At 50.0% G+C, this 15,466-nt stretch overlaps 1 protein-coding gene across 5 annotated transcripts in view; it reads left to right on the top strand.

Annotated features, from left to right (window-relative positions):
• Positions 1–15,466, top strand: part of RXRA (retinoid X receptor alpha) — a 186,796-nt gene that overhangs the window by 85,676 nt on the left and 85,654 nt on the right. The gene's annotated exons all lie outside the window — the stretch shown is intronic.

Below are 15,466 nucleotides of genomic sequence, written 5' to 3'. Positions count from 1 at the left end.
GTTCTCGGCTGCAGTAAAGCTATTTTCATTATGCTTGAATGCTTGTGGGCATGCTTTCTTAGATCTTGAAAGGCATAAGACTGACTGGAAAAGATTTCCATGGCTGGGGGAGAACTCAGCATCCCGCCTGGCTTTCCCTATTTAGCAAAAAACTAAATAAACTCTGCAGAAGTTTTTTTTTGTAAAGGAATAAAATTGCAGAACATACCATGCAATATATGAGAGATTGCACGCTTTGATTTGCATAATTGATTCAGGTCGCAGAATTCAGCCTCTCTTGGTGCAGAATGTTATTTACTGTATTTTCCTGAATAGAAGATGACTCCAAATTTAAGACACCCCCTTAAAAAAAGCAATAGAGTGTAAATACAAGTTATACCTGTATTTACCTGAACTGAAGAGGACTCTGAATTTAAGGTGACTTCCCGCACAAAAAACCAACAACAATCAAAGAAACCAAACCAAACCATAGTCTTGCATTCAGGTAAATACTGTATGGTATTTTTTTAAAAAATAGTGTGGTGAAGTTGGAACCACGGAGTTAAGCCCTGGGGGAAAGTCCTAGTCCTTCAATATCCCTGCTCCCCCCCCCCCGCGCTTTCTCAAGGCAAAGATGGGCGGAGATCCTTTTTGGCTTGGATACAGGCCTAGGTATGAAGCTTGTAGCTTCATGGAACAGGGAGGGACCGTTGCATGATTAAAAAATGTGCAGATCAGTTACTAGCTCACGGAATGGTTTACAAGCCCGGCTGCTCACGTATCCCTGTATTTATTTGTAGCCCTAAAGCAGGTCTTCTCAAACCAGGGTTCTCAGATGGTGTTGGACTACAACTCCCATCATCCCTGGGCACAAGGGCCTTTTTGCTGACATGCAGCTTCTGTAGGTTCAGGGAAGTGTGTTGGTTCTGTTTTCCCTGTAAGGAAGCGTTCAAATGTATGACAGCCTCACCTGAAGCCTCGGCTGGGGTCCAAGACGATGTTGGACCAGGACTGGGAAGACATGAGTTCAAATCCCCATTCAACCTTGACACTCACTGGGTGACTCTGGGCCAGTCATGTATCTCTCAGCCTTACCTACCTTACAGGTTTGTTGTGAGGATAAAAGTAACCATGTACACTGCTCTGAGCTCCTTGGAGGAAGAGCGGGATAGAAGTGTAAAAATAAATTAAAAAATAAATGGGCAGGCTTGGAGGACTGGTCTGGATTCTCCCGGAATGGGCCGTTTTGGAGACTTAAATGACTTGGGAGTGTGCAAAAATATTGGAAAACGAAATCTGCTTTGAGACAACTTCTGGTTTCAAGCAAATGAAACTGAGCCAAGCTTACTGCAGACGGCAGTGTTTTGGAGAGGCCGACTGAAGGATACTTTCAGTTTTAATTTGGAAAAATTGTGCTGTGGCGATCAGATGTTCAGGAAACAGGGTTCTATACTTAGAAGGCCAGCCCTGGTGATAGCGGTTGTGGAGGAGTGACTGATGGGCTTTGGGGCCGTCTCGGGATGGGAGTGTTGAAATGAGGCGCCGAGGAGTGGACGCTGCCACCTTGCAAGCATCGACGCGGCCTGATTGTTTTTCCTCTGCTCTGGGTTGGCCACAGAACAGGGTTGCACAACTTCCAACCGTCCAGCTGTTTTTGGACTACAACTCCCATCACGCCCCTTTGCCACAGTGTCCAGTAGTCAGGGGTGATGGGGGTTGTAGTCCGACGTCTGCGGCAGGGCTAGGGTTGCCTGAGGCTTGCTTTCCAAATCGGGATGCTTAATGTGCATATTATGTAAACTGGCTTGAAAACAATTTCCGAGCAGAAGAGTGACGGCACGTTTTGCTCCCTCACTCCGCTAGACCAGCTCTCCTCCCTCAACTCACACTAAAAACCAGTTCTAGAAACAACTTGGAGTAGCTCCACTCACACTGAATTCGATTAGAAGGCCGTTCAAGCGTGCGTGTCTTTTGCTGGTGTCTGAAAGATGCCCCACGATGGACAGTGGGAAGGAGTTCCACAAGGGATGATGTTACTATCTCACTGGAGTTCCACAAGTGGGAAGGAGTTCCACAAGCCATGTTGTACATTTTCTTACCCCTCCCCTGCTGCACTGTGTCGCGACCTGAGTGACTGCTCCCGCATTCAAGCAGCAAAGAGTTTTGACCCAGGCATTGCTATTTTAGGGGCCAGCTAGGCCCTGCATGTGGCAAAGTGCTGCCCCGAAGCCTGTGTGCCATGAAGGAGCACATCCGTTGCGCGCGCACTCATTGACAGTGTGGGGCTGGGGGTGCCTAGTGTGTGGAAATGGCGCCCACCCTGTGGATCGGAAAGGGGTCCAGTGTCAAATCAGAGACGGAGCGAATCAGTCTCCATCATCCTGGTGACTCAAGCCGTTTCGAGATGCATGACTCAGTGTCTCCTCGGCTCTGAGGAAGTGGCTGTTGGCTGTGTTGAGAAAAATAAAGAAGTCCTTTGTCTGGGTTGTTTTCCCTTTCCACCAGCCCTGCAGCCCAGAGCAGGAAACGAGAGCTGGGCAGAGAGAGGAGGGATCTTTGCTCTTGCTTCACAATCCTGCTCTCTCGGGAGCCGTCAGCGCTCCCACGCCCCACTGAACGTCCTCGCTCCCACGGTGCCCGTTCTAGGGGGCGTCCTGGCATGAGGCACCTTTGTGGGAGTCCCCTTCTAGGGGGAGTCCCTTGGCAAGCCGCCATCCCTTGCCCTGAAGGGGGGACAGAAAATACACCCCTGTGGCCTTTGAGTGCCTTGAGGTCAACGTGGGGTGGGTGGTCCTTCTGATGGTGGACCCTTCCCTTCCCTTGGGGCCCGTGACACGTGCTTCTCCAACTTCCCTAGCACTGAATTTCCTTTTGGTGACTGGTGTGCATGTTGGCGATGTGGGGAAGGAGAGAGGGGACTCTTACCTCTGTTCCTTGATTGTAGGGTAATGAGGCTATTTCCCCGATTGCCCCAAAGCGGGCTAAGGGAGCCCAGCCCGCTTTGGGGCAATCGTGGGCTGCAACCGGAGCCGCACAGCTCCCGGCAGCTAGCCACATTAAGCCCCCCTCCACGAGGCGAAGCCCTCTCTCCCCGCAGAACCCGGTCAGGCGCTTCTCACGAGTCACGTGAAGCATCTCAAGATCTCCATTCTGGAAAAAGATAAGTGACTATGTCGATTTAGTCATAGCAAAGGAATATCCTCTAGATCCTATTTCAGTTTGGTGGGGATTGCCTTCTGATGTAGAAAGAATAACCTTTAATCAGTGGAAATGGCTTACTAGGGCCTTTTTGGTGGCGAAACGCATTGTTCTACAGAATTGGAAATGTGAATATTCTCCAGATATTGAAAAATGGCTCTTCGGTTTTCTTACTTTAGCAGCCCACGAATGGTGTTTTTTCAAGACTTGATCTTGTTTTTCTAAGTATGGGGGATTTGATCTGAGTTTTTGGAACTATTTTTATTGTAAGTATAGTGTATGTAATTTAACTTTTTTAAAAATAGTGTACCTGTTGCTTTGAGCAGGGAAACCCAGCCCCAAACCAGAGAGCCAATGTAATTTTAACTTAATTCATTTAAGATTGTTCATTTATTTAGCCTTTTTATATACCACCCAAAACTCATGTCTCTGGGTGGTTTACAGCAAAACAACACAGATGAAAGCAAACATTAAAACAACTTAAAAGCCATGACAAATTCTATCAGTCTAATCAGAAGCCTGGATGGATAAATGTGTCTTAAGCCACCTAATGGCACAGAGGGGAAATGGCTTGACTAGCAAATTTAGGGCTTTATAGGTAACAATCAGCCCCTTGCATTTTGCCCAGAAACCTATTGGCAGCCAGCGTTGCTCTTTCAAGACCGGAGCGATGTGGTCTCTCCGAGATGACCCAGAGACCAACCTGGCTGCCGCATTCTGGACCAACTGCAGTTTCCGGACTACGTACAAGGCCAGCCCCACATAGAGCGCACTGCAGTAGTCAAGTCTGGAGGTGATCAGCAGATGTACCACTGTACATATGAGAAAGAGGGTGAGAGAGCGAGATGTGAGAGAGCCTTCCGAAGAAGCTGAGCAGGAGAGAGAAGAAGGCATTGCATGAATAATAGAGTCCCTTGCATCCGGTTTAGATTCCTGCGAGAGAGCACCGTGCCCATCTTTACCCAGCATGCAACTTTAATGCCGGGATAATGAGCAAACGTATTTATTTGTCAAAGATCTGGAGATATCACGGCTCCAAAGGGATTGCGTTGCAGGGCACTTCTGGCAGCGGTGACTCCACTCGGCTGTGACTGGAGATCTTCTTTCCAGGTCCGGATTTCTCAGCTTGCTCCGTAGTGCCGTGGTGGAGCTTTGCGGCGGAAGTCCATCTCAGAACCTGATACTTGGGGGCAGTACATAGGAACACAGGAAGCTGCCTTCTACTGAATCAGACCCTTGGTCTGTCTAGCTCAGAATTGTCTTCACAGACTGGCAGCGGCTTCTCCAAGGTTCCAGGCAGGAGTCTCTCTCAGCCTTATCTTGGAGATGCTGCCAGGGAGGGAACTGGGAACCTTCTTCTGCTCTTCCCAGAGCGGCTCCATCCCCTGAGAAAGGGAATATCTGACAGTGCGCTCACACTTTTAGTCTCCCATTCCTATGCAAACAGGGCAGACCCTGCTTAGCTAAGGGGGCAAGTTCTGCTTGTGACCACAAGACTGGCTCTCCTCTCCGTAGCGGCTCATCCTAATGAGCCTAATGGGGGGCACCAAAGGAGGCAGTTTGGATCGCTCCTTTTTCTTCTGCAGGTTGCCACTTGTCAGGTAGAGCGGTGCGGGTAATCATTTGGATGGGTATAGAGAGCAAAAAAAAAAAAAAGGACAAGCCCCGAGCAGAGAGAATTTCACCGCCCAAGAGGACGCCGGAGACACTGTTGGCGAAGTGCGGCGGAAGGTGCGCCCGAGATGTTCCCTCCTCAGCAACCATCCGATGCTGTCCTTGTGCCGCACTTCGTAGAAAGTGTTTCCGACCCCTCCTCGGGCAGCGGAGGCGTCTCTCCGCGCTGGGCCTGTGCTGCGTTTGGGTTGCCGCCGTGCTGATTTGAGAAAGGCCCCTGCAGGAAGGATGTGGCCGTGACTATCTGAAGCAGCAGCTTCTTGTGGTGAGCAGAGACGATTTCCCAGGAGGTGGGGAACTGATTTGCAGTCGCTTGTGTGAGCCGGGTGGGGGTGAGCCGTGCAGGGGCGCGCGGTGGCAGAAGGGTGACTTCTGTTTCCTGTCAGATTGGCCCTCCTTGCGGCCTGGAAGATCACCGGCATACACGGCCTGAAACCGTTGGCTGAACCTCTTCCCCGGATTGGGTGCCAATTAAAGCAGGGAACTCGGGGTTTTTTTCTGTTCCGCTCCATTCTCTGTGGCGGGCTGCAAAATGGCTCTCCTCCCCCCCAGGTGGCTCTCAGTTGCCGCAAAGGCCAGGTGGCAACAGATCTTCGCCCTCTGCGATCCACTCAGCTGGTTTGCTAATCGAAATGTCTCTGCTCTCTGCAAACATTGCCTGTGACATTTTACATTGGCCTTGTAGTAGCCAGTATGATTTGTCCCCTTAGCTAAGCAGGGTCTGCCCTGGTTGCATATGAATGGGAAACTAGAAGTGTGAGCACCGTAAGATATTCCCCTCGGGATGGGGCCACTCTGGGAAGAGCATCTAGGTCCCCGGTTCCCTCCCTGGCAGCATCTCCAAGACAGGGCTGAGAGAGAGACTCCTGCCTGCAACTTTGGAGAAGCGGCTGCCAGTCTGGGTAAGCAATCCTGAGCTAGATGGACCAAGGGTCTGACTCAGTATATGGCAGCTTCCTATGTTCCTAAAGGTAACCTGACATTCATTCGGGCAGAGGGCTCATCTCAGTTGTTGGGCAAGATTGCTAAATGTTTGGAAAGGCGCTGTTTTGGATGTCGCTAGGGGAGCAGTGGTCTCTCTAACTTTTTTTCATCTCTGCGGAATGAGTTTTGTTCTGGGCAGCAGTATCAAGGCGCCTGCATTCAGAGTTGGGCCTTCCTGATTCAACCTGAGTGGCATCTGAAGTGAACTGAGTGGACATCAGAAAAAGCATGAGCATGTGCACGCCTTCGAGGGAGAAGGGCTGGGGAGATGCCAGCTGCAAAATGTAATCTATAAGCCCTGATTTCTATTTTATGCTCAAGACGGCATGGTGGTCCCCATGTGCTGGCTGGACGGTGCAGAGCACAGGAGGATATTTGCGCAGGTGATTCGTTCCATGCGACAACCGCGGATACGGAAACCGCGGATATTGAGTCATTGGGGCAATGGAGAATTGGGAGTCAGGTCCCCGGTCCCCTGAAAACCTCACAAAAACATTGAATTCTGGGAGTGTGTGTGCGCCTACCATCTTAGATGCTTCCCTCTGGGGTTTCTGCATATGCCAAGGTCAGGTGACTATTACCCGACCGTGGGAACACGGATCCACCGATGTAGAGTCTGCACATTCAAGATCCTGCTGGTTTCCATTTTTTGCCAAAGTTCCGCACAGGCCCAATAAACACTTGGCCAGCAAGCCACACTGGCTTGAGGCTACTCCTTACGATGAAGAATCATTCTCTAAGGCCAGGCTTAACTCAAGATGTTGCTGAACTACAACTCCCATCTTCCCCAGCCACAACGAATTGTAGCTGGGCATGATGGGAGTTGTAGTTCAACTGCATCTGGAGTACCACAGCTTGGGAAGCCTTGCTCTAGCGCAGGATCTGCTCAACCTTAGCCTTCCAGCTGTTTTTGGACTACAGCTCCCACAATCCCCAGCCACAGTGGCCAATAGCCAAGGATTATGGGTGTTGTAGGCCAACATCTGCAGCAGGGCCAAAGCTGAGCAGCCCTGCTCTGCTGGAGTGAATTGAATTGCATCCCTAATAATCATAAACTTTATTTACATAGGGCATAGGAATGTTAAGCTGGTCTAAGGACTGTAATAAATTTACTTACTTACTAGGACATAGGAAACAGCCATATACTGAGTCAGACCATTGGTCTATCTAGCTCAGTATTGCCTTCACAGACTGGCAGCAGCTTCTCCACGGTTGCTGGCAGGAATCTCTCTCAGCCCTATCCTGGAGATGCCAGCGAAGGAACTTGGAACCTTCTGCTCTTCCCAGAGCGGCTCCATCCCCTGAGGGGGGAATCTCTTCCAGTGCTCACACATGGAGTCTCCCATTGATATGCAACCAGGGCAGACTCTGCTTAGCTAAAGGGACAAGTCATTCTGGCTACCACAAGACCAGCACTCCTCCCTTTGTTAGCCACCCCATAACAAAGTGTTCTCTGGGCAGCTCACAACAACACAACATTAAAATCATCCATTCAAAACACACAAAATACAACAAATTGCAACCCAAAATTAAAAAAAAAAGTTTTCTATTGTATTTTGTAGATTTCAAAACTTTTTAAAAAGGGGGGGAGGAATCAATTGAAAACAATACTGATGCATTGCAGGAGAAAACACTGAGCTTAACTCTGAGAGGCGAGATACAAAGAGCCATCAAGGAAATAGATGAACCCACAAATATGCATAACCTTCTAAATTTATGGGCATTAGTGCTGTTTCTGGTTGCGGGATTATTTTCCATTTTGTTTGATCTTGTGGGCTTTTGGGCTGTCTTAGATGGTGGTTACTGGATTCCTAAGGAGAAAAGAGGAGAGATGAAAGTTTTGTAAATAAAACAAGGGAAGTTGTTCAGAGTTCATCCAAACAAATGGTATGCATCAGTAGTCTTTAGAAAATGTAGCAGTCAATCATGTTTATTGACTGGTCAACAGACCACAACAAACAGAGCAATGCTATTATACAGAAAGTGACAAAACAACGGAAAGTTTCATCCAAAAAACTCATATGCAACTCAACGTGCAGGATATATAGGCCAAGGGAGGGACTCGACTTCAACTTGTCTACAAAAAACCTTTAAGAATTCCAAAGAATAATACTGATAAAAAAGAAAGAACCCCAACATACAATCTGCATAATAATCAAATGCCTTTTCAGAAATATAAAGGTGATAATACTGATCAATCAGTATTGATCAGCAATCTTTGACTACGCTAAGCAAATAAATCTATCACATACAATCATAAATACATCACCAATACTCCATATGAGGCTTATATTTATTTCCTGATTTCTGATTAAATAAGGTATCTGATTATAATGCAGATTGAAAAGTAGATGGTATGTTTGAGTTCTTTCTTTATCTGTTGGACTTTAATTCCCATAATCCCTTCCTTTGGCCGTTGGGGATATGGGACACCTGGGGACCTAAATTTCAGAACCCCTGTAATATCCTGCTGAAATAAGAGCCTCCCCATCTTTTTCAACTTTGAAAAGGGCAGTCAAGACGCATTTGTTCATCCAGGCTTTTAGTTAGATATTGTTTTAATTGTGTTTTAATAGGTGTAACTTTTTAAATTTTACTTGTTGAAATGTGTCAATCTTTTTATTGGTTGTTTTTATTGTTTTGTAAACCACCCAGAGAACTTGTCTTTTGGGTGGTCTAAAAATATGCGAAATAAATGAAAATAAAATACATAGAGGCCTCTCTTACCAGGATAAACCCTTGGCTTTGCCAGTATTTTTCTGCCAAAGGTTTGATGGCTTTGGTATAAAATTGCCGCCCGTCCCGGGCTACAACATGTCGACCTTGATGAGATAATGCGCTATTATTTTTGTAGCGCCGGAAGATTAGCACTATTGAGATCTGTCAAAAGGCTTATCAGGCAGGATTTATTCCCGCTCCGAGCTGTGGCTCAGGAGGTCAGATGGGGGCTCATTCTTGGGAGACAATTTTGAGAGTGAGTTTGGAGTCTCGTTGGGTGGCTAGACGGAAAGACCTGGGTTGCTCCAGCCCCTCGTCTGTTGCTTGGGGCTTCGGGATAGCGGCCAAGATGTCGGACTCCCGTTGAATGCCCTTCTGTTCTCGGCCCTCGGTGACGCTTCCGGGGGATACGAAGCCAAAGGAAAGCGGTGGAAGGTGACCTCTGCACATGGGCAGAGCAATTAGTGGCGCCGCTGGGGGAGAAACACTGCATCTCAGGGCGCCTTACGCCGCAGAAAGCATCCGGCTTGAACTCTGATGTCGAGGGGTCCTTCTGTGTTGGCACAAGTCTCTTGCACACCCCTGAACAGTGTTCCCTGGAAGAGGGATTCCCAGATGTTGTAGACTGCCATGCCCAGAATCCCCGGCCAAAGGCCCTTGCAGCTGGGGATTCTGGGAGTTGTAGTCAACGACATCTGGGAATCCCTCTTCCAGGGAACACTGCCCCTGAAGGCTCTTAGATGGGAGGTGGGGAGGAGGAGAGCTGGTCTGGCGGCAGTGAGCATGAATGGTTTCCTTGCACTGAGCAGGCTGTGCCTTGGTTTGCATTTGGATGGGAGACGACATGTGTGAGCCCTGGGAGATATTCCTTTGAGCCACCGCTCAGTGGCAGAACTTCTGCTTGGCTTGCAGAAGGTCCCAGGTTGGCTCCCTGGCAGAATCTCCAGCTAGAGTTGGGAAGGACTCCTGCCTGCAACTCCAGCCGGTCTGGGTAGACAACGCTGAGCTAGAGGGACCGAGGGTCTGACTCAGGAGAAGGCCGTTTCCTCTGGGGGAGGAGAGCTGGTCTTGTGGCAGCCAGCATGGATTGCCTTATTTGCTAAGTAGGGCCGGCTGGGGTTTGCACTTGGATGATTGCTAAGCAGGGTCTGTCCCAGTTTGCATTTGAAGGGGAGACTGTCTGCTCTGGGAAGAGTGCCTGCCTGCTTGCATGCAGAAGGTCCCAAGTCCCCTCCCTGGCAGCATCTCCAGATGGGGCTGAGACCTTGGAGAAGCCGCTGCCAGTCTGGGTAGACAATCCTGAGCTGGATGGACCAATACTCTGACTCAGTTTAAGGTCCTGTGATGGCCATGTGTGCGCTCTGCAAGATATTCCTCTTAAGGCAGGGTGAGGCAACCTTGGCTCTCCAGCCGTTGTTGAACTACAACTCCCATCAACCCCAGCCACAGCTCGGCGGCAGAACATCTGCTTTGCTATGCAGCACATCCCAGCTTCCCTCCCTGGCAACATCTCCAGGTGGGGCCGGGGGAGACTCCTCCCGGCAACCTCGGAGAAGCCGCTGCCAGCCTGTGTAAGCAATCCTGAGCTAGGCGCACCAGTGGTCTGACTCTGTATAGGGCAGCTTCCTCTCTTCGCCGAGGCTCTTGCCAAATGTGGAGCTACAGGGCTGTCACGTCTGGATGCTTTTTCCTTTGCGGAGAAAGCCTAGTCTGGGGAGCCCCGCCCGGACGCAGCTTGCCGCCGAGGCCTGGCGAGAGCCGGCTGGCTTTGCCCCTCTCTGCGCGGCTGCCTTCCGTGCCCTGCCACCCCCTCTAAGCTGGCTGGCAGCTGCTGTCTGGGAACGGGAGGGATGTGGCTGGCATTAGACCCAGGAAGCGCAGCCTGGAGGCCGGCCAAGGCGGGCGCACGCTTGAGCCAAATGCAGCTGCAGCTGATCTGATCAAGGGAGAGGTTAAGAAGAGAGCATCTGTTAGCCAAGGGGGGGCGCCCAGCAGGAGGGCTTAAGCTCTTTTCTGCCCCCCACCCCAGCCCCACATCAGCCCGGGCGGCTGCAGCGGCTTTGTCACTTTATTTCCTTAAGTGAGGAAGGAAGGAAGGAGCACTGTCAGTGGTGGTCTGTGGCATTGGGGCTCCGTCCCAAAGACATTGCAATGGCCTTTCTGATGGCCACTTGGATCTGTGCCTAGCTTGCCCAAAGCCAGGTTGGAGGATCTGAAGCTAACTCATAAAAGACACGCTTGTGATCTGACTGTGTCCTTGAGCTGCAACAACGATGGAGTCAGACAGACCGAGTCAGACCCTTGGTCCATCGAGCTCAGGATTGTCTCCACAGGCTGGCAGCGGCTTCTTCAAGGTTGCAGACAGGAGTCTCTCTCGGCCCTCTCTTGGAGATGCTGCCAGGGAGGGGACTTGGGACCTGCAGATGCTCCTCCCCAACCCCTCAGGGGAATCACTTCCAGTGCTCAGACATGGAATCTCCCATTCAAATACAAACCAGGGCAGACCCTGCTTTGCCAAGGGGACAATTCATGCTTGCTACCACAAGGGCAGCCACCTGATGGTGCAGTGCGGAAATGCTTGACTAAGGTTGCCGGTTCGAATCCCTGCTGGTACTATATCGGGCAGCAGAAATATAGGAAAGTGCTGAAAGGCCTCATCATCTCATACTGTGCGGGAGGAGGCCATGGCCAACCCCTCCTGTATTCCACCAAAGACAACCACAGGGCTCTGTGGGTGCCAGAAGTCGACACCGACTTGAGGGCACAACTTGACTTGACTTTTCGTGTCCTCCTCTTCGGATTCAGCCCCTTCTGCAATGATGCAGATCAACAGGAAACATTCTCTAGTCAAGAGGAAATCCACCTTACTTAACTTTCCACCCAACTTAACTTTTCCGATCTGTGTTTCCTGCTTGCTTTTCCTCTCAAAGATTTCTGCCCAACCTCTTCCTCCTTGTTCGCTAAGGACGTTGCTCCAGCTGTGGACACCGCCTGCCAAAAGGAACCAAGTAGAATTCTGTCAGATTGCAGTAATGCCCGTCACCTTGGCCCACACGCCATCTGCGTAGAAAACCCTCCTAGGTTCAGTCGTCTGGTGGCTTCCCTGCAGTTCTGTTGGAGGGGAGAGGTTTAATTTGCCCCAGTTATAGCAGAGCAAGCATGTGTGAGAAGAGCAAGCCCCCCAAATAGGTACCTTGAGATAGGCATTTAAGTTTCAAGAGCAAGTAAGGCTTATTGGGGAAGTTACATACTTGGAAAGAAAAGCCTGTGCCCCTGAGCTTTCTCTCTCCATCGTGCAGAGCAGGGAGGGAAAGAAAGAGGCCATGTGAGGAGTAGGGAGCAAGAAGGAGGAAGGAAGAGACACCCACCCACCGCTAGAGGATCAGTCTACTAATCGGAGAAAGCCAGAGCAGAGAAGAGACCACAAGAGGAAGAGTATCTCTCACGATCTCTACTCCTAACTAGCTCAATCCCAGTTGCAGGGGAGCAACAGCAGCAGGAGAGAGGGCAGGCACATCCCTCTTGGCTGTGGGCTCTCCAAATGCATCGGGTGGGCCACTGTGGGAAACAGGATGCTGGACTCGATGGGCCTCCTTGGGCCTGATCCAGCAGGGCTGTGTTTTTCTTACTCCGAATGCCCCACTGCTCTCGAGGATAGAAGGCGCAAACAGAATCTAACCAGTTCTGCAGCTCCAGGCTTCTCGGCCAGTCCTCCTTGGGTTACTCCAAAATGTGCCCTGGGCATTGAGGGCGGCTGTCATAACAAGATCCGCCACGACATAATGCCATCCTGAAACCTCACCCAAAGCCCCACCTCAGCTGGCCTCATGCAGGCTGTTTTGCCTCTCTCCCCACCTTCTGATCTGGAGGAGAGCTGGTCTTGCGGTTGCAAGCGTGCATTGGCCCCTCCTTTGCTAAGCAGGGTCCACCCTGGTTTGCATTTGAACGGGAGACAGGATGTGTGAGCGCCGTAAGATATTCCTCTTAGGGGATCTGGCTGTAGGTCAGTGGAAAAGCATCCGCCTGCTTGCGTGCAGAAGGGTCCACGTTCCCTCCCTGGCATCACCGAGAGAGGTCTGAGGGAGGCTCCGTAAGGAAAGTAGGCTAAAAAGGCATGCCTGGCATGAATAACAAACCTCTTATGAGCGGTATTTGACTTCAGGTGGCTACGGAACGAGCCTTTCTGCCTACAGAGTCCAAGGCGGAGGAGCACAGAGTTTTAGGCATACAGCACAGCTGATTCAGGTCCACAACCGTCTCTGCAGAGAGGGGCCGATGCGGCCCCTTTCCTGGGCTTGCAGCGCGGATGTTCGGCGACGTGGCACGTCCAGGAGAAAGAGAGAGAGGACTGTTGTACGATCCCCCAGTCTCTTGTCTGTTCCCGCAGGGCTGTCAGCAGAGATGGCGCAAGACACATACCTGAGTTGCTAAACACGAGGAATCGCTGTTAAAACTTGCAAGTCCGTTTGCGCGCGGGGGGAGGGGGGGAGCCAAGCCAAGAATCCGGACACCCCAGAACGGGTTGGGCAGCCCCCGGGCGAGACGAGAGCCGAAATGTGTTTTAACAGTACAAAGACGATCGGGAGAGATGCATTTTGCAACCCGGGCCCAAACGCAGCGTATTTTGTCTTTTTGCTCAAGGACATGGCGCTTGGTTCCCCCCCCCCGGCAGCCTTTAGATCAGGGCTTGCCAGATTTCCGATATTTATAGATAAATTCATGGAGGACAGGTATATCAGTGGCTACTAGTCTGGTGGCTATAGGCCAGCCTCAGAGGCACGATGCCTCTCAATCCCAGTTGCAGGGGAGCAATAGCAGCAGGAGGGCGGTGAAACTGACCTGCTCTTTCAGCAGAGCGGTTCAATTTCACCTCTGGCCTGTGGGCTCCCCAGAGGCATCTAGTGGGCCACTGTGTGAAACAGGATGCTGGACGAGATGGGCCTCTTTGGGCCTGATCCAGCCGGGCTGTTCTTAGGTTCTTATTTATTGTTAGATTGACAGACCACCTTTCATTAAGATAACCCTCAAGGCCATTTAGACTAAGTTTAAAAACTATGCAAATGTTAAACTGGAATATAAGAAAAAAATTAAAAGTTTTTTTAAAAAACCATGCACAGTAAAACCATGAAACACAGCAGAAGCAGCAGCAACAACAAGAAAACAAAAGATATTTTCTGGGAGGAGATGGAGAAACGGATGTCGGCTGGAAGGGCACTCCAAAGCCTGGGGGCAATGTCGGAGATTTCGCAGCCAAAATGAGCAATCTCAATCTGTGGCTGGGCTTGCAGGAACATAACATTGTTTTACAAGTTAATTCCTCATTTGGGATTTACTGCTTAGGAACCTAGGAAGCTGCCTCATACTGAGTCAGACCCTCGGTCCATCAAGTTCAGTATCGTCTACCCAGACTGGCAGCGGCTTCTCCAAGGTTGCAAGCAGGAGTCTCTCCTCTTAGCCTTATCTTGGAGATGCTGCCAGGGAGGGAACTTGGAACCTTCTAAGCATGGAAGTAGGCAGGTGCTCTTCCCAGAGCGGCCCCATTATCCCTCAAAGGGAACATCTTGCAGTACTTACACATGCAGTCTCCCATTCAAATGCAAACCAGGTTGGACCTTGCTTAGCAAAGGGGACAATTCATGCTTGCTACCACAAGACCAGCTCTCCTGCTTATAGCAATGAGAGCTAGGCTTATCCATCAGTTGAGATTTTTACTATGGAGATTGTGCCCCAGAAAATGATAACACTGAGAAGAATTCACATTCAACTCCAGTGTTTTTACATTTATGGAAATAACTGAACTGAGAAATGCTGCAGTTCTTAATTTGGGTACTTTGATGAAAACCACCCGTAGTATCAGGAAGGATTTAATTATCCAGCTGATTTCCCTTTACACAGTGTGCCACAAAATCTGGTCACCGAGTTGAGCAAGAGTGACTTCTTTCATGTATGCTTGAATGGATGTTTAGTTAGTTTGCTTTTTTTACAACTGTAAAACAGAGTGAGTGACACACGATTGCCCTGAATCAAGAGCAAGAGGGGTTTGCAAAAGTGGTCTCGTGAGAGCTGGCCTGGTGGTAGCAAGCATGACTTGTCCCGTTTGCTAAGCAAGATCCATCCTGATTTGCATTTGGATGGGAGACTAGAAGGGTGAGCACTGGAAGATATTCCCCTTAGTGGGATGGGGCTGCTCTGGGAAGAGCAGAAGGTTCCCAGTTCCCTCCCTGGCAGCATCTCCAAGACAGGGCTGAGAAAGACTCCTGCTTGCAACCTTGGAGAAGCCGCTGCCAGTCTGTGAAGACAATACTGAGCGTGATGGACCAAGGGTCTGACTCAGCATATGGCAGCGTCCTCTGTAACCACAAGGGAAGGTGTATAGCTGCGTTCCTATGCTCTGCCACTGAGCTGTGGTGTTTCTCCACACAGTGATATGTAGGGATCAACCTCTGATTTTGTGCCTCTTTAGTCTTTGGCTGGCTTGGCTCCCTGGATGTTGTTGGACTACAGTTCCCATCATGCTGAGCCTCAATGGCTGAAAGGATGACGGGACTTTATTTAGTTAGTTAGTTAGTTATTTACTACTTCTTTATCTAGTTATTACGTTTATATCCTGCCCTTCCTCCAAGAGCTCAGAGTGGTGTACATGGTTATTTTTCTCCTCACAACCCTGTGAGGTAGGTTAGGCTGAGAGATAAATAGCTGGCCCAGAGTCACCCTGTGAGTTTCATTGCTGAATAGGGATTCGAACCCAGGTCTTCCTGGTCCTAGTCCAACACTCTAACCATGACGATGCTTGTAGTCAATAAGCATGTAGGAACAGGCAGGTGGACCACAAACTCTCCTGAGTCAGATTTATGTCTGCTGAGGTTTGCTTAACATCTGCAGCTTTTCATTCATCATAGCCAGACAGTTGAGA

Source organism: Hemicordylus capensis, chromosome 17 (assembly GCF_027244095.1).
Source record: "Hemicordylus capensis ecotype Gifberg chromosome 17, rHemCap1.1.pri, whole genome shotgun sequence".
NCBI lineage: Eukaryota > Metazoa > Chordata > Lepidosauria > Squamata > Cordylidae > Hemicordylus > Hemicordylus capensis.
Note: the sequence above shows the minus strand (reverse complement) of the source record. Positions and strands in the feature narration are given on the sequence as shown.